At 42.7% G+C, this 20000-nt stretch overlaps 1 protein-coding gene and 1 long non-coding RNA gene across 2 annotated transcripts in view; one reads left to right on the top strand and one right to left on the bottom strand.

Moving 5' to 3' along the window:
- The window catches only part of LOC138952823 (uncharacterized), a 236804-nt gene that overhangs the window by 5975 nt on the left and 210829 nt on the right, over window positions 1-20000 (bottom strand). The gene's annotated exons all lie outside the window — the stretch shown is intronic.
- Window positions 15117-20000, top strand: part of LOC138952821 (uncharacterized) — a 78451-nt gene continuing 73567 nt past the window's right edge. The window contains exon 1 of the mRNA XM_070324556.1: window positions 15117-16501. The gene's annotated coding sequence lies outside the window, so the exon portion shown is untranslated. The remainder of the gene's footprint in view (window positions 16502-20000) is intronic.

The following is a 20000-nucleotide window of genomic DNA, read 5'->3' as shown; positions in this document are numbered from 1 at the left end:
ACTACACTCTCAACAGTGATCATGGGCTGCCTAATCTATTTGCTGAGTCTGGCAGACATTTGACTTCCACCCTTGAGAGAGAATGGTTTTTCCTTGTAAACTCCGTGCCTCAAACCTGACTAAGAGGATACAACTCTACATTAATCCCCGATTATCAACCCAGATAGATGGGACACTTCCGTCTCAACTCGGACGCCGCAGTAAGAACGATCTCTAGCAACAGACGCTGATACGATACAGCAATCTGCTCGCCGGCTCCTAAGCCACTCCCCCAGCCTGTATGTCTACACACTGACACCAATTAAACCTCCAACTGAGCTGTTAACCCGTGATTTGTAAAAATGTAAAAAACAAGAAATTCCTCCGAGGTAGGAAAAACACCCCCGTCAAAGGGAAATAACCTTCTCAGTTGGTGGCAGTGACTGAGTGAGAATGGTTATTTCCCTTTGACCATGAAGATGTCCCTCTATAAGTCCTTGTATAATTTTAATCCACCAATAACTCCCTAACCGTGTGTTTGACTGGTCCCAATTTTTGTAAGGACCGTCTCAGGAATGTATAGAACCTGTTCACCAAGTTTGGTGACGATCGGTCCGTTCATTCTTGAGATCTATATGCGAACACAAACAAACAGACAAACAAACAAACAAACAAACACATCGACCGAAACCTATACACACCCCCATACCGGGGGTGTAAATATTTTACAAATTACGTCGAACCTAAAACCGCGATTTGTAAAAATGTTAAAAAAAAAAATTAAAAAAAAATTCATTTCTCTATTCAGCCTATTGTCCCATCGCTGGGAAATTTTGATCGCTTCCTCCCAGTGGAAAGCTAGCAGCAACAAGACTGCTCTACCCCAAAGTCAAGGGATCCATTAGATTTGTTTTTCTTTCTTTTTTCATTTATTTATTGTCCTATATAGCTGGCGAATTCGGATCGCTTCCTCCCAGTGAAAAGCTATGTTGCACCACACTTTGAAGTAATACCACACTTTGAAGTAAATTACTTCAAAGTGTGGGGATGTGCCCCACACTTTGAAATAAACCCATTTTTTACTTCAAAGTGTGGGGGGATCTTCCCACACTTTGAAGTAAACTCAGTTTTTACTTCAAAGTGTGGGGGGATCTTCCCACACTTTGAAGTAACTTACTTCAAAGCGTGGGACTTTTGCATCGCCTGTTTGAGCCTGATGATTTTGTCAAAAAAAATGGCAAAGTCTTTTGGATGAGTGAACAGAAAAAGTGAGCGAGCCAAGAAACACAGTGATGTTTATTATCAACCCAAAGCAATGACCTATTGTTGAGTGTGACGAAAACACGTGGTGACGATTTTAGAACATGTGGGGTCACGCGGAGACTATCTGAGAACACTCGGGCTCATTCAGCACGATTTTACCATCATGGGCTCCCTGGAACATGTCACCACTACGACAACTCCCCCACCAAATGTCCCCACTGTCGCAATTTCCCGCCAAATGTCTGCATCTGCGATAATTCTTCTCCAAATATACCAACTGCGATAATTCCCCGCCGAATATCCCAACTGCGACAATTCCCCGCGAAATGTTGCCACTCGCCCTGGAAAATGTCCCCACCACGACAGTTCCCCGCCAAATGCCCCCACTACGACAACTACCCGCCAAATGTCCCCCACTGCGACAATTCCCCACCAAGTGTCTCCCACTGCGACATTTCCCCGCCAAAATGTCCCCACTACGACAATTTCACACCAAGTGTCTCCCACTGCGACATTTCCCCGCCAAATGTTCCCACTATAACAATTCCCCGCCAAATGGCCTCCACTGCGACAATTCCCCGCCCAACGTCCCCACTACGACAATTTGTCTTCAAATGTTCCCAGTACGACAATTCCCCGCCAAATGTCCCCACTACGACAATTCCCCGCAAAATATCCCCACTGCAACAACTCCCCACCAAGTGTCCTCCGCTGCGACAATTACCCGCCAAATGTCCCCACTACGACAGTTCGTCGCCAAACGGCCCCACTACGACAATTAGTCGCCAAATGGCCCCACCACGACAATTCCCCGCCAAATGTCTCCCCCTTCGACAATTACTCGCCAAAAATCCCGACTGCGACAATTCCCCACGAAGTGTCCCCCACTGCGACAATTCCCCGCCAAATGTCCCCACTGCGACAATCCTCCCTGGAAATGTCCCAACTGCGACAATCTCCCCCCTCCCCCCAACGGCCCCACTACAACAATTCGTCGCCAAATGTCCACAACTGCGGTAATTCCCCGCCAAATGTCCACACTACGACAATTCCCCGCCAAATGCCTCCCACTACGACAATTCCCCTCCAAACGGCCCCACTACGACAATTCGTCGCCAATTGTCCGCAACTGCAGTAATTCCCCGACAAATGTTCAACACTACTACAATTCCCCGCCAAATGTCCCCACTGCGACAATTCTCCCTTGAAATGCTCTTTCTACGACAATTCCCCCGCAAAATGACCTCCACTGCGACAATTCCCCCCCAAACGGCCCCACTACGACAGTTCTTCGCCAAATGTTTGCAACTGCGGTAATTCCCCGCCAAATGTCCCAACTAAGCCAATTCCCCGCCAAATGCCTCCCACTGCGACAATTCCCCGCCAAACGTCTCCATTACGACAATTCGTCGCAAAATGTCCACAACTGCGGTAATTACCCGCCAAATGTCCACACTACGACAATTCCCCCTCAACAATGGGACATTGCTTAAAGCATGATAACAAACATCACTATGTTTCTTGGCTCGCTCACTTTTTCTGTTCACTCATTAAAAAAGACTTTGCCAATTTTTTGGGACAAAATCATCAGGCTCAAACAGGCGATGCAAAAGTCCCACGCTTTGAAGTAAGTTACTTCAAAGTGTGGGAAGATCCCCCCACACTTTGAAGTAAAAACTGAGTTTACTTCAAAGTGTGGGAAGATCCCCCCACACTTTGAAGTAAAAAAATGGGTTTACTTCAAAGTGTGGGGCACATCCCCACACTTTGAAGTAATTTACTTCAAAGTGTGGGATTACTTCAAAGTGTGGTGCAACAAAGCTAGCTTGTGGTCCAAGTTGTGGAATGTATCCAAGATGTGGTATGTGTCCAAGATGTGGTATGTGTCCAAGATGTGGTATGTGTCCAAGACGTGGTAATGTGTTCAAGATGTGGAATGTATCCAAGTTGTGGTATGTGTCCAAGTTGTGGTATGTGTCCAAGTTGTGGTATGTGTCCAAGATGTGGTAAAGTGTCCAAGATGTGGTATGTGTCCAAGTTGTGGTATGTGTCCAAGATGTGGTATGTGTCCAAGACGTGGTAATGTGTCGAAGTTGTGGTATTTGTCCAAGTTGTGGAATGTGATGAGACAATAAAGACATGAAAAACAAATCTAATAGATTCATTGACTTTGGGGTAGCGCGACTCTGTTGCTACTAGCTTTCCACTGGGAGGAAGTGACCCGAATGTCCCAGCGATATCACAATCGGATTATGGCCCAAAACGATTCCGAAATAAACTAAACCCTGTGAGGGAAGAAAAAAAAAATCCCATAGATCCCTTGACTTTGGGGTAGCGCGACTCTGTTGCTACTAGCTTTCCACTGGGAGGAAGTGACCCGAATGTCCCAGCGACGGGACAATCTAGTAATGAAAAAAATAAAAAATCTAAACATAAACAGTCGCGCTACCCTAAAAGTCAAGGGATTTTGTTTTTGTGCCTTGACTTTGGAGATGACAAGAAAATATCGGGAACATTTAACGTGATTTGTAAAAAAAAATTACTAATCACGGGGCGCGCAGACCCTTGATGTTAACCCCCAGGCTGAAAACTGTAAGGTTCAGCAGCAAAAGTCACTGCTTGTGACGTCATCGGAATTTTACCCAGAATTCACCACTTCCGTACTCTCGCGGACGTTCGCGATACAATGGCCGCCAGATTGGAACGCGAAAACGCTTCGCTTCAGCCACGAAATTCGTCGGATTATGGCCCAAAACGATTCCAAAATAAACTAAACCCTGTGAGGGAAGGTGAGAAAACAATTTCCAACGGCATGCATATGCCTGGTTAACCTAAGTCACGCCAAAACGCAAATGAACGCGTTTTTGACACCAAAAAAAGCCTGTTGGGGTCCTTTAAAACTTAGCATATCGATTGCTTTTCATATTTACTTACGAAGCATAGTTAACAAGCATTTTCAAGTAAGTCGTGGCAGGTGAGTCTCAACTCTCAGTACGGTAAGGTCAAATCTCTATACAGAGAATGTTTCCAAAATGGTGTCGTGGACAGACACGCTGTAAAATGTGTTTCATTGACACCTTCCACTCAGTGTCCACTTCGGCGGGTTTAGGGCTTTAACGGCGGCACTATTTCGGAGTAGTCGTCTCATTTAATGAGGGCATTCATCCCGTTTATCTTCTGTATTTGGTGGTGTGTTCCAAGCCGTTCTCCGGTCATGGTTTTTAACTTTCTGAAGGAGATCATATGATCCGGGACTTTGCCCGCACATGAGTTTTATTCATCTAAAAGAGATCAGGATTTTAACCCAAAACATGACTTAGGGTTTGGCAGGTGAAAAATGTCTCTTTTATAAAACGTTCTCCTTTTTACTGTGACATATGTATTCACTGCGAATGACTTTAAAAACAGGGCTGATACTTAAACAGAGAGAAAAAAGCAAAGCTGAATCGGCCCTGAATGACCTTTTGGGGTTTTGAAGGACCCACAGATTCAAGACCCAATCAATCGATACTTAGCGGCTTCACAGGTCGTTCCCCTCCATAAGGAGTCTCCCCATTTCCTGGTGACATTTGCTCTGTCCATGTGTTCTTCTTTGCCATCTGAAAGTCTCTTTTCTTTCGTGAATGCCTGTCGTCTCTTCTGTTGCACGCAATGACATGAATGAGGCTTTTGCATCTGTGTACTTTTTCGCAGACGATCGTAACGACTTTCAGACCTTTTGCGCAAAGCGAGAATTTAACTCCCCAAGACGGTTTGGTTCATTTCATCTCTCTCTCTCTCTTTCTTACTGTCTGGCTGGCTGGTTTTCTGGCTGCCTTGCTGTCTGTTTCGCTGACAGGCTGGCTGGCTGCCTGGTTGTGTGTGTGTGTTTTGCTCTGCTAATCTTTCTCATGTAGTCGCTGCTGCAATCAGGGTTTCTTCGCCTGATTTTTGACAGACACTTATTTGGGGTGGGGTAGCTAAAGATTAACAGCTGAAACGATAAATAAATTGAAATTAAGGACTAAATCTTGTTTAAATGCCAATTTCTTGCAAGCTGCTGAGCGATGCTGTCTTTTCCATACTGTGTCGCATGTAGCCGTCAACAGCAGATGTTGTTGTCGCATGCTTTGCAGAAGGCTTCCTTTGGGCATTTGTGACAAGACGTTTTTAAGGACAACGATCTCACGTGCCGTGTCACTTGCGATTGCACACGACAGTCGCAGATTTTTTCCCTTGGGAGCGGCATCACCTTTAAGGATAAAGGAATGAAAATATATTTCTAAAGGCACGGGCTTTCTGGCGTGAACGATTTGGTTGACCATCACAGATCTGGCCAGGGGTTAACATGGGATAGTACCACCTCTCCTCTTTGACACATTCCACACTTAACAGCCTGGATGTTGTCTTGGCAGAATGGGGACTTTTTATGAAATAATTGCTTAAAAGTCACTGGTATCAATTTGCGAAATTAATTCATTAAACAATCCCAGCTCTGCCCTGAACGCTGAAAAAAAACCACCAGTATTTAAATCAGTCCTGATCCAAAATGAACATCCCCAGTTCAAAAGGCACAACAGAACCACAAAATTAAACAACCAACCAATCAATCAATCAATCAATCATGTGGGCCAAGGATTTTTTTTTAGGAAAATCTAGGATTATACGAGTGTTGAGTCATTTCGCGTGTGTGCTGGAAAAGAATGTGGATGGAACGGCTGAACGGACTTGAGGAGGGCTAGGGGGATATAGAGGTAGGGTTGTACCGTGTGTCGTGCGTTCATAAAATAACAGCAACAACGGGAAACGTTCAGCAGGTTTACTTGTCTGGTAAACAAAGCAAGGTAAATCATCACTGTTCGATAATACCTTGGCGTCAGTAGAGGTCTGTCCGTCCGTCCGTCCGTCTCTCCCCCTCTCTCTCTCTCTCTCTCTCTCTCTCTTTCTCTCTCTCTCTCACACACACACACGCACACACGCACGCACGCACGCACGCACACACACACCCACACACACACACACACTAACACACACACACACACACACACATCCACACTAACACACACACTAACTCACATACACTCTGTCCCTCTGTCTCTCTGTCTCTTTCCCTCTCTCTCCCTCTCTCTCTCTCTCTCTCTCTCTCTCTCTCTCTCTCTCTCTCTCGATAGAGAGAGTCTGTGTGTGTTAAAGTGCTTGTGCAAGAGTGGTTGGTTCAGTGTGATTGTCGGTATATGTATATATTTGTACATATTGTAACTCCCTTTGATGACAATAAACCCTCAAAGCGTCAAAGCGTGTCTCTCTCTCTCTCTCTCTCTCTCTCTCTCTCTCTCTCTCTCTCTCTCTCTCTCTCTCTCTCTCTCTCTCTCTCTCTCGCTCGCTCGCTCGCTCACAAGTAACACGAAAGAGCTCTCTGCGACTTTCAGACTAAACAGAACGTAAAATCCAATAAAACGCGTTCATTGATCCACCGGAAGCACTTCAACTGCGGTTACACGCTTCTCAAAAAGAACCGGAAGAGTGGAATTTAACAGTATAGATCGGAATTACCGTTTTCTCGACACTGTTCACAGTCCAGCAGGCAGGCTGTCTGTGTCTGTCTGTCTGTCTGTTTGTCTGTCTGTCTGTCTCTTTCACTGTCACTGTCTCTCTCTCTGTGCCTCTCTCTCTTTGTCTCTTTGTCTGACGATCACTGTCTGTCTGTCTGTCTGTCTTTGTCTGTTTGTGTCTGTCTGTCTGTCTGTCTGTCTGTTTCTCTGTCACTGTCTCTCTCTGTGCCTCTCTCTCTTTGTCTCTAGTCTGACGATCACTGTCTGACTGTCTCCGCCTCTCTCTGTCTCTCACTGCCTGTCTGTCTTCCTGTCTCTCACTCTCTGTGTGTGTCTCTCTCTCTGTCAGTTTACCTGTATTCTTACTTGTCTGTGACCATCTTTCGAACCAATTTGTGCATTTACCTTTGTACCCGCCTGTCATATCCGACGGGTTGCCTGTGCTTGTCAGTGTATCGACTTGTTAGTGTATGTTTGGGCCTTTGTAATGCGAGTCCGTGTCTGCCTTTTTTGACGGGATCGATAATCATTAAGTCGGTGGTGTTATTGAATCCTGATCGGTTGTGGTTACCCCCAAATGCTGATGTTTAGCTATGATATTGGAAACCGGATGACAGATTGCCAGAGTAAAAGACCTCCTCTCTTTTGATGCGGTTGTCCTGTTTCGCTTTGTACTTTTATGTGTTGTGGTTTTGGCTGCTTATACTGTTGCTGGGGCAGTCTGGAATTGATTGATTGAAAATATCACGTGACTCCGCGTGTCACTGACATATTCAGTTCAGTCACAGCCGATTTTGCCCAGACAGCAAAATCACCCACGTGGAACCCCTGCAAAACGAAATCCCCGTGCTCAGCTATGCTCTGTCAGCTAAACACAGCCCGTTGCCCAAAAGCACAGGCGCTTTCCATCACAATTTGAGATAGGCACCCGACAGAGTGTTCCTTTCTCCGTCCATGTCACTAAATCGTGACAGTAACCTTACTTAGCCCTAACTTAACACTTTCTACCCCACCTATGTTGACCAAGGTTTTGTTTTAGCCGAGACCAGCTGTTCTGCAGCAGTAACTGTGTAGTAACTGTGTATCAACTCGCTGGAATGCAGGCGTTAGATGGATGTTACAGGAAGCGACTGAAGCTAACAGTCTGAGCGGATATATCTAAACCTGGTCAGATAAAGCCATATGAGTGGGTACGGATATATCCGTACCTGGGAGACAATGAGTTAATAGTTCAGTTTAAGAGGAAGAAATAAATACCTATAGAAAAGCGACTTAAACCGCATGATTCGAAAAATAAGCGTGTTTTTGTTAAAGTGATATAAATAAAAACAAAGAGAAGTTAAAATAAAATACAACAAAGGTTGGAGATATGCTCTACCATCTCAAAAAGTAGACCACCTCGAGTGTTACCGTCTCTCCCGTCTATTTGGACATCGTGGGTCCGTTTCGTTAATTAGTCATGGTCGTTTCCGCTCGACAGACTATTTCCGACCTGGCAAAGATCGGTTTCGCTAGGGAGGTGTGCTACCTACCACAGCTAGACTTGAAACGGTCTTGTTTATTGATAACCAGTGATTAATGAAGCCGAACACCGACTGGAAGCAAAACAACAAACTCCAGTCGGTTAATTGCGTACGATATACCGATACATTCACAGCCTGGTGATGATCTTGTGAGTGATTCTCGTGTGTTCTTCCGACTACGTCAGCCCAAACATCGTCCTTCTCAAAATGCATATCATTAGGAGACATTGATAAAAAAAAAATTAAAAAAAACCCAGGATGTTTATGTGCCGCAATTATTCTCTTTGTGACTGTACCTTCATTTCTTTTTTTTTTAGGACATGATTTTGGTTGAGGTCTTGAACGGGAGATACCACTGAACATTCGTCCAAGACGTTAAAAAAAAGTTCTCAACAGTATGTCCCACAGTAGATGATATGTACACTATCACAAACTAAACCTAGACTAACTTTACAAAAAAAGAAAGAAGAAAAAAAGAATCCGCATTTTACTGCGATATTTGGAAACCACCGTGCTCCTCCTTGACCTTTTGGCTTAAGTCCCTTAAAGGCTGACATTGTCCTATTTGATTACTTCCAGGGGTTTTCACATCGTTGCGGGGATGTATAAATTAAGCTTCCTGCAAAGTTTTAGCTTTGAAGTCCTTACCAATTACGAGAAATAATTAATTCTTTATTGCTATGTTCTCCAGGACTTGGGCTATTTTTAGACCGTCAACACAGACAGTAAAGCGTCGCCAATCCCCGCGTGAAGGAAATCGCTCACCTTCCACGTGCAAAACGTAGTGATATTGACACGCCAGATTAGCGCGGTAGCGTATTGTGCTAATCAGGAAAGCGCGCTTTTCTGTATTCTTGTTAACTTCGCAATTTCCGGGAAACATCCACTTTCACTTTGAGACTGTTTTGTTTACATTCGACACTATCAAAACCACTTTGCAATACTGAAATAATTTTTTCTGTGTTCGAATGCTACAGCTAATGGTTATTATATCCCCTTAACAGTTTTATAACATTATTGGCACATGTAAACAATAGGAATTAATTAATGAACGCAACGAAAAGGGCAGCCTTTAACCTCGTTTGTTCGTAGGGGAACGAGATGAAAGAAATCTCATCTCCTCCAGGGCCAGCTTTATGAGGCCGGTGTCACGAACTGAAACCTCTGCTGAACAATCCTTCTCATTGCGGTCAATGCGCATGCGCCAATCTTGGACTTAAAAAATGCGACCCTTTGACCGAACGAACCATGGGTTAGGGTTAGGGTTAGGGTTAGGGTTGTTTTTAATTTGACAACGAATAGCTTCAATCGTTGCGTGAAATGTTCTGTGAATGAAATTATCTATCCTAATAATCGATTCTTTGTAAGGTTGCACATACTTGTTTTTCTGTTGAAACGTATCGATGACTTTGTTCTCCTTCAGTATACGTTATTTGCATTTTTGACCAAAATAAGACATTTGACACAGGTCGAGACAGTCATTGTTTGATGAAATTGCGCTGACAGTCGATAAGAACAATGATGGTGGAGATCTGTCTCAAATGTCCTATTTTGGTCAAAAATGCAAATACTATGTTTGTATCGATAAGTTTTAGTTAAAATTCTTTTTATTACTTTTATTTTATGATTGAATGTACACAAACGTGTACTTCTTGTAGTCTCGGCAAGTAGCCTTAATAATACTTTGAGTCGTCGCTTGACGCCAAATGCATGGCTGAAAGAAGGAAATCCAATGTTAAAATCGATACATCTACAAATATTTTCTTGTGTCTAAGTTGTGAAAAACATACTTGAGTTCTGTCGTTCCTATCACGTATTTCACAATATTATTATATATATAAATCCATCAAGAACGTGTTTGTTTAAACACGATATTCGATTGGTATAAGCAGCCACTGCTCTGGCTGAGCATCCTCTAAGTTCGATTGATCTGTTCTTTTCAGATCTGACTCACGAAATAAACCACAAAAATAGCTCTAACGTTTATATGCACCCAAGAACCTCATAATGTTTTCTATTTTTGATCTTAATAAGGTAATACCAATTGGAAGAAATGAGATCGGGTTGATGGATTTGTGTTTGGTTACGTGATCCGTCAAGGCTTTGCCTAGGCCTCTTGTTAATATTTATACATAAATATCGATATATCGGGAATGACACGATGTGATATAAATTAAAGTTTGTCTTGTCATTTCGCAGCTGTTGCAGATTACTGTTGATGGCAAACGTCTGCTGTTTGATTTTAGTGTGTGCGTGTGTGTGTGTGTGTGTGTGTGTGTGTGTGTGTGTGTGTGTGTGTGTGTGTGTGTGTGTGTGTGATGTGTGTGTGTGTGTGTGTGTGTGTGTGTGTGAGAGAGAGAGAGAAAGAAATCGTCTGTGTGTGTGTGTGTGTGTGTGTGGTGTGTGTGTGTGTGTGTGTGTGTGTGAGAGAGAGAGAGAGAGAGAGAGAGAGAGAGAGAGAGAGAGAGAGAGAGAGAAAGAAATCGTCTGTGTGTGTGTGTGTGTGTGTGTGTGTGTGTGTGTGTGTGTTTGTGTGTGTGTGTGTGTGTGTGTGTGTGTGTGACTGTGTGTGTCTGTGTGTGTGTGTTTGTGTGTTCATGTCGTGCGTGTGTGCTTGACAGCTTGTGTGCACGCGTCTGATTAAAGTATTTGAGTCATAACAATGAAAGAAAGTAAACGAAAGTAAAATAGGATGAAATAGTAATAATCACTGTGTAAAATTTAGATTTAAAAACAGAAAAGAAGATGAAACAAAATAGACCAAAATGGAATAAATCAGTAGTTGAGATTAAGTTCAGTTGGAATGTTAATTAATTTAAGGAATAATAGTGAGATGACATCGCTACCAAGCATTCTGGGGAAAAAGGAAACAAATTTAACATCTGATCCCATCAAATATAAAATCTGTTTCCTAAAAAAATTACAGCCCTCACAAAATTGCACGATTTCATTTCGTTAGATTTTGATTTTCCTGTAAAGGGACACAAGCGTGAGTCTGTCCAAGTTAGACACCATGCTAAATGCCTTATCAAATTAATGTTTCCTAATTTGTGAACAAGTTATTCCTGATGTATGTAATTGTTTTTCTCCCTTTCTGGAGCTGACTAGAATCACGCATGATGGTTGTTTGTGTGCATCAGCCAAGTAATCATTTGAATAAGAGTCCTTTTCTTTATTTATTTTATAAGCAAATTTTGACAAATGCAACTTCGGATCAGTTAGTACGGGTCACATGCACCACTAAACAAGGAGTGTTCTGTCACCTAATCCGTTTACGAAAATATTAAAAAGAAAACCTAAAAAAACAAAACCATATTGAAAACTAAAAAATAATGAATAAAACTAATGAAAAGAAAAAAAATAACGATACAGACACAAATCTTGAAATAACTCTGTTTGTGTATTTTAAATATAAGAGCTAATGAGAGAGAGACAGAGACAGAGACAGAGACAGAGACATATACAGAGAGACAGACAGAGACAGAGCATCAGAAACAGAGGAGAAGGAGGTGAGTCATAAGGATCAATATTGAGGAGTTAATAACAAATTGCGCTCTTGGTCACTATCAAATTTCCTATACACATGTTTGACTTCGGGGTATCAGCTGCAGCAACGCAGTAAGTCTACGCAGTCTTTATTCCACTGGAATGCCACTTCATGTGATTAAATATTTACTGCGTAGGTTCAGTCGCTATTTTCACGTCGCATTAGAAGCAGTGAAGTTGTTTAGTAGGCATATAGAAAGTAGACTGTTGCGTGGGCTGTGCTTGTGTAATCTCAAACATAATATGGATACAACGTCATACCGATAGTATCAAAAGCAAAATTTAAATAACACCAATTGTTCGAAAACATCTGTATCCGCCTCCGTGTTCAGTGCACACATCTTGAACTCACTTTGAATATACGAATTTCGTTTTATATGGTCTATGGAAGAGTTGTATAACATGAATATGAGGCAAACTTGACCTGCTTTATCATACATATAGAGCTTAGTGGGATGTACTAGCGGAGAGACGCCCCTTTTAGCTACAGTGATTTACTGAAAACAATGGACACGTCTATGAAGAAGCGACATTTTGTAAGCCTACATCTTATGCAGAAAGTACAACAATGTTTAACATATGATTTATAAGTAGTGAAACGGTGAACACATTTTAAATGGCGGAATTGGCCCCGTCGGATTAGTTTGACAACTGAATTGTTAATAACTCTCAAATCTTTGTCGCTCGTATTCCGATGTATACAGCAATAATGACAGAGTTCACGGAGTTGATTAAACAGTTTAATTTATAAACTCTTTTTCTCCAATACATTTCATGTGGGGCTTTAGATAGACTGTGTTTTAGTTTTCAACTCTCTGCTGTTCTCTGCCCACCGCTGACATCCCGCTCGAGGACTTTCTTCTCCTGCATTAAATTCAACGTGTAGTGTTCCATGGCCACAGGTGAGAGCTGAGTGCAAGATGAGGACCAGTTGCAGACGGGTTGTCCCGAAACGGTCATGGCAAGCTCCCATAGCTAAAGGCACCACCTCTGACCAATTAAGTAGAAATAGGCACCAATAAGGTACCTCCCCAATTAATTTATTCCCCACTTTTATACATTTTCCATTCTAATGTATTCATTTGAATGGACAATGAATTAATTGATAATGAATAAATCTCCCTGGCCCCAAATAAGTACTGAATGATGTGTTATTTTGAAACTTTCCACTATCACGATGTGTGCCAGGAGCGAGTGTGTAGGTAAACGTGTGTGCAGTGGTAGCTAAGGCTGGTTATCGATCCAGCGTGAGTGCAACAGCTCTCCGGCACGTTGACGTGTTATGTTGTGACTCCGACACCCTTAAGAACCGTTCACATGGCAGACATTCAACCAACTTTTTTCTTATTTTGTTGGTTTGAAATCGCCCCCGAGTTGTTGAGACTGACCAAGCCGGCGAACATTCTGCCCCAATGATTTAGGTTAGATTTAGGACAGATTTGGCCGCGACTCGAAAACTTAGTTGAGCGCTGCTCCACTCAGCCGTGACTTGGCGCAGATTGTGCGCAGACTTTCTTTATGGCGCTTATTGATTGGTTTGCTCCGTTAGCTGGCCTTCAAGTCTGCCGCTTAAAACTTGTTTGAGGGTTTGCGCTGTTCACATGGGCAGCGATTTTGATTTGACTTGGCGCCGACTAAAATCGCTAGAAACTTGAGGTGGGGGAAAGTTGGTAGAAAGTCTGTCATGTGAACAGCACTTAACTGACTCACCACCACCCCTGTAGCCCGCCTCCGCAGTATCTCCCAGTCCGAGGCACGTGGTGTTGACACGGGCTTCTATATCTATAACTGTGAAAAACGAGATGCGTGCCGTTCGTGACTTAGCTTTGTCGACATCACTGCATTCGTATCCGTATACTGTCACAACATGAAAGTATTCTTCAGTCAAAACTTTCAGATACTATAATATACCAAAAGGTTATTTCAGATTCCAATTCCCTCCACCTCTATAAAACGGATGAGCCAGCCTCGACCGCAATGAAAGCACAGGCAAAGATTTTAAATAGCCTACTATTTACCGAAGGACTGAAACAGGGTTATTTCAGATTTCAATTTGCCCCACCCATCGAAACGGATCAACCGTTTTACGGCGAGGTTGTGATCTGTCACCAGCATCTTCCGTAATCAAAGCTTGTGCAATCGGAAACTGACTTTACACCCCACGTACGATGCGTCTGGAAACACATCCGCGCGGAGGGGTTTTGCCGCCAGCGCAGCAGAGATAAAGAGGGAAAATTTGCTCATCTCGCGTGGCAGCAAGCACTATGTCTCTAGACTGTTTAGGAAGCCGATTTTTGTTCAGCAGAAAAAACGGAGGCAACGAAGGCAGGTGATAAGTGTTATTAGAGTAAGTCCTGTTCGTTTTGGGTTTGGTTTCTAGAAAATGTTGTTGAACCTGAAAAGGGCATTAATCTTTGCTTTTATTGTAGCAAGTATGAGAGCAATGAAGGGAAACCCCGACGATTCAGCCATAGATGCATTCAAATGGAGTTGAAAAGCACCTGAAAAAATGGCTGCACTTCTACAGTGCACTGAACCCTTTTATCGTACGAAGTGCGAGAGCATTGAAGGGAAAATCCAAAGGTCTAGTCATTCTTAACCTCTGCGTAAGTATGCATTGTAGCCGTTATGGAGTTGAAATGTTGCATTAGTGCACATGCACGATTGTTATAGAAATGACCGTCAACTGTAAGCATTACATCAATATTGATTTTAACATGCTGATCGATTATGCAAGTGTGTGCGAACGCACGGTACGTAGTCACCGCGAGACTGCAACGCAACCGTTCAATTTTTGTACCCCTCCTCACTTTTCAGTATCAGTCTCGCGTCAGTCGGCAGTAAAAACAACAGTTTGGTCTCAGCGACTGTGCATGAAAGTGGGCAGGTAAGTGTTTTGCCTGTTTCCCCTCATTCCCTCCGTGATACATTAACTTCACAGCAGTTTTCTCTTGTTCTACCCTGCCGCTTCTGCATGGCAATGCTAAGGTGAATAGTGTCGGTGCTGCTGGTACAGAAGGAACATCACTTCTTTTAGCAGCAAGCGGCGTGCGCGGTGACGATCTAGCGCGTGAGGGTTCTGACCTTGCAAAAGCTCGGTGCGTCTTGGAATGACTGCACTTCTACCCCCCCCCCCCCCTCCATCGTCCTTCTTCTCCAATCTCCCCCCTCCCCCTACCCCTTGCTTCTCTTTTCTCAAAACAATAGGACTTCAGTGCATCGACTCGCCGGCTTTACTACGGAAAGAGGTTAGAGGGAGAGAGACTAACAAACTCCAAGGCTGAACACTCAGAAAGCGTGGCCGCTTTTAGGGGAGTTTACGGCGAGGTTGTGTGTGTGTGTGTGTGTGTGTAGTACTAGTGTGCGCTGGTCAGGAAAACCCAATGACGATGATGATGATGCTCTTTGGCGAAGTGGTGACTGAAAGAGAGACAGGAACAGAGAGTTATAATACAAAAATGTCTACTATAGTAAATACTGCCGAGGAAACACTATGGTTCCACGTTTTGACAAAGAGTTGATTGAACTGAAGTTCAGACATAAGTATAGTCTAAAATGAAAGTGTAAAGAAGTCTGAAACAGGACAGAGAGAGACAATCAAGTGACTGAGTCCGTCTCCGTTAATCGGAAAGGGATGGCCAAGAAGTGTGATGATCATGGGAAAGAAGTGTTATAATCCTGCCAAAGAGTTTACTGACCTGAAGACAACGACACGGAGTTTCAATGGAAGTGCAAGAACAGCTTTTAAAAGACTGACGACAAAGTGAAACAGAGAGAAAGTGGAAGTGTAAATCAGGCTGGAAGAGGACAGAGATATTAACTCAGAGTGTCTGCCATAGTAAACAATTGCCAGGAAACGGAATGTTTTTGACGAAGAGTTGACGAGAGACAGAGCTGTGACTGGCCCGGAACCGTTAAAGTAGTCCGATCGACACCGCGGCTTGGTAACCTATAAGTTATAATTTAACAGGCTCCGTAAGCTAGCCGGTTGTTAGGTTAGCTGGCTGGATGAACGATATCGATCCAGGGGATTAAGACTTCGTTCAGTTTGCACGTTGACGTCGCGCAGGCGAGTTCGTTCAGCCACACATCAACAGCGGGTCACAGCAGACGACCAGTTGCGGGAGTTTGACTGAGAGAGGCTTGTCACTTAGTGGCGGGTGTGCGCGAGGCTTGTTCCTCTCGTTGTCATTGAGGATTGATCTTCTCTTTGTCACTGAGGTTTGTTCCTCTGAGTTTGTTCAGCGACACATCAACGGCAGGTCGCAGCAGACGATCAGTTGCGGGAGTTTGAGTGAGGCTTTTTCCTCTTGTTGTCATTGAGGATTGAACTTCTCTCTTTCACTGATGTTTATTCCTCTGAGTTTGTTCAGCGACACATCAACGGCAGGTCGCAGCAGACGACCAGTTGCGGGAGTTTGACAGAGAGGCTTGTCCCTTAGTGTCGGATGTGCGCGAGGCTTGTTCCTCTCTTTGCCAGGATTGTTCCTCTCTTTGTTGCTAAAGCCTGTTGCTATTAAAACACCTCTGGTCACTTACTCTCTTTACTACTGAAACTCCGTACCACTTACCGTCAGTTGTTAACGAGGCATGTTCCTCTCTGAAACTCTTCGTCGCTTGCTGCCGTGTCGCTGTTCGTTGTCGTCTGCTTCGTGAAAGGTAATTACTGCCCTTTTTGTTTTCTATGGAAATGTATTGTTGATTTTAGAAATAGGTGTTTGTTGCAGTTCTGTAAAACTTACACCTGTTTTAACGCAGTGTGACCGACTGTGCAGAACGTCTGAACTCCCGTTACTTGCTTTTTATCTTATTTTGAAAAGTAATTGGGTGTTGTAGTGGCATGGTTTAACTGAAACCGGTTTCTTTCTTTGTTTCTTTTTTTTTGGGGGGGGGGGGAGGGGGGGGGGGGGGAGGGGGTTAAGGGGGACATTTTCCCCAAGTCAATTTCTGTGCAGACCTGTTAGTACTTTATCTCCTTTGGTGTATACGCGAAAGCAGAAGACAAAGTACGCACGGAAAAGGTCCTGTATTCCCTGTCAGAGATGAGTTCGATGGGTTACAGTTACACGTGACGAAAATGCTCTGCAAAAGCACGAGTGTGCAAGGGAGTGTTAGCCCGTGACCACAAGAAGAAGAAAGGATAACCTGTTGTTGACACCTATATTTGACTGTGTGGACGATCTTTCCGCTTGCTTTTGATTTAAGTTTTAGTAAACATTCTTTGAAGAGTGACTAGCTATTCTTCACAATGGGGTTTGAAAGCGAAATTGCTTGGTAAATGCTGAAACCTTTTCTGAACACTTGTCACGTGCAGTAACTGTGTAGACAGCCTTTCTGTTGGCTTTTGATTTTGTTTAGCCAGAATTAAAAAAACCTAATAATATTAAATAAAACAATAGAGGTTTATTTAATTGGTGGAATGTTTAAATCAAGACAAAACGAAATATTCATAATTATGGACTTTGGCCAAATAGAAGACATGATCTGATTATTGTTGATACTTACACGTCAAAGGAAATAAGGCAGAAGACCTCATATCTCCATACAAAAAGGGGAATAAAAAACCTTCTGCTTTTAACATTTCAAGGTAGGTGATAAAAGGATCAATTCGAAATCTGTACTGTAATCGTAAAAAAGGTTTAGCTAATCAGCATTAAGGGCTTACTTCACTAAAAACACAGAGGGCATGGTACCAAAGGCACACTCGTTTAGACAAACTGAACAATACGAAGATCCTGGAAATTGGTTCAGAATGACGTAAGCAAGGAGTCTTTTCAAAAATGTGCATTGGCAGCTTCTTTATGTTGTAACTGGAGCGTGTAGCATGACCGACCGATCGATAAATATTTCATAATTATTGTGAAACAGTTTTTTTACTCTATGAACCAGAACTGTCGGCGGAAAAGCCGTGCAGATGTACAAAGACTCACAACTTTAAAAACAAAAGTCTAAATGTAAGAAATCTTGCTTAACTAAATGGCGTGATCCAAATTCATTATTAAATGGGGAAAATAAACACTTTGAAGAATAACTGTGTGATGGCTAATTACATTTTTCTGCGAATCAGTGATGTCCATAGAACGCCGACAATCCGTGCAAATCCGTGCAAACGTTTCCTCTTGAACGAAAAACAAGTCGCGTAAGGCGAAATTACTACATTTAGTCAAGCTGTGGAACTCACAGAATGAAACTGAACGCACTGCATTTTTTCACAATGACCGTAGTCCGCCGCTTGTGCATAACGGAGTGAAACTGACGAGCCTGTTCAGCGCGGTAGTGGTTTCGCTGTGCTGCATAGCACGCTTTTCTGTACCTCTCTTCGTTTTAACTTTCTGAGCGTGTTTTTAATCCAAACATATCATATCTATATGTTTTTGGAATCAGGAACCGACAAGGAATAAGATAAAATTGTTTTTAAATCGATTTCGGAAATTTGATTTTGATAATAATTTTTATATTTTTAATTTTCAGAGCTTGTTTTTAATCCAAATATAACATATTTATATGTTTTTGGAATCAGGAAATGATGTAGAATAAGATGAACGTAAATTTGGATCGTTTTATATAAAAAAAATTACAATTTTCAGATTTTTAATGACCAAAGTCACCAAGCTGAAATGCAATACCGAAGTCCGGCCTTCGTCGAAGATTGCTGTACAAAAATTTCAATCAATTTGATTGAAAAATGAGGGTGTGACAGTGCCGCCTCAACTTTTACAAAAAGCCGGATATGACGTCATCAAAAGTATTTATCGAAAAAAAGAAAAAAACATGCGGGGATATCATTCCCAGGAACTCTCATGTCAAATTTCATAAAGATCGGTCCAGAAGTTTGGTCTGAATCGCTCTACACACACACACGCACACACACACAAACACACACACACACATACACACACACACGCACACACACACACACACACACACACACACACACACACACACACACACACACACACACACACACACACACACACACACACACACACACACACATATACACCACGACCCTCGTCTCGATTCTCCCTCTATGTTAAAAAATTTAGTCAAAACTTGACTAAATGTAAAAAAGAACCCACGTATTACATTTTTTTTCTCCATTTTGTTGTTGTTGTACAAAGCCGCGTTTTCCTGCTTTGCCGTGAGGGCGTAAAACTTAAATTTTCTCTCAGAAATGTAGTCTCCTAGACTCTAAACAATGTCTGGGTCCCGTCTTATTAATTTGTTTTAACAACTTTGCTTGATTTTGATTTCGTTACCAGAGAGAGAGAAACGGAGAGAGAAAAAAAGAGAGAGAGAGAGAGGGGGACAGAGACAGAGACAGATACAGAGACAGAGATAGATAGACAGAGAGAGAATTGAACTAAAATGAACGGAACTTTATTTTAAAAGTAAGTAAAGTAAAATACACGAGAGAGCGAGAGAGAGAGAGAAAAAAAGAGAGAGAGCGAGAGAGAGAGAGAGAGAGAGAGAGTTAGTGTAACAGAGAGACAGAGACATAGATTTAAGGAGAGAGAGGGACAGAGAGCGAGAGAGCTTAGTCATCCATGGATACAGACACATAATTTTTTGAGAAAAAAACGCAGAATCAATTCCAGCGAAACACCTACACAAAGATACATAAACATACCGTGAAGTGATCGACAAATAACTCAATACGGCAAAGTTTGCGACATCGAATCAACTTCTCGACAACCGACCGGAGGCGTTCTAGCAGTCGTTTGGCATTTACAAGCTGTTTGTCTGCGAGAACATTTTCCTGCCCTCGTATCTTTAGTTCTCGGCGATTTCAACATCCCTCCTACAGTCTGACTCTCTTTTCGCTCTTCCGTTGCATGTTTTGGATTCTGTGGAGAATGCTAATAAATAAAAACAAGTATTAATAAGGAGAAGTGAAGATATACTTATCTCCAGAGCTTAAAATATATAAGATTATATTACATAGTTGGCGTCTGCTCAAGTTTAATGTTTTGGGTTGCGTGTTCTCAATTAAGGTGTTGTGGGTTGTTAAACCAATGTGTGTGTGTGTGTGTGTGTGTGTGTGTGTGTGTGTGTGTGTGTGTGTGTGTGTGTGTGTGACTGTGTCTGTCTGTGTGTGTGTGTGTGTGTGTGTGTGTGTGTGTGTGTGTGTGTGTGTGTGTGTGTCTGTCTGTCAGTC

This window comes from Littorina saxatilis, linkage group LG17 (assembly GCF_037325665.1).
Source record: "Littorina saxatilis isolate snail1 linkage group LG17, US_GU_Lsax_2.0, whole genome shotgun sequence".
Taxonomy (NCBI): Eukaryota; Metazoa; Mollusca; class Gastropoda; order Littorinimorpha; family Littorinidae; genus Littorina; species Littorina saxatilis.
This window is presented reverse-complemented; position numbering and strand designations above follow the sequence as displayed.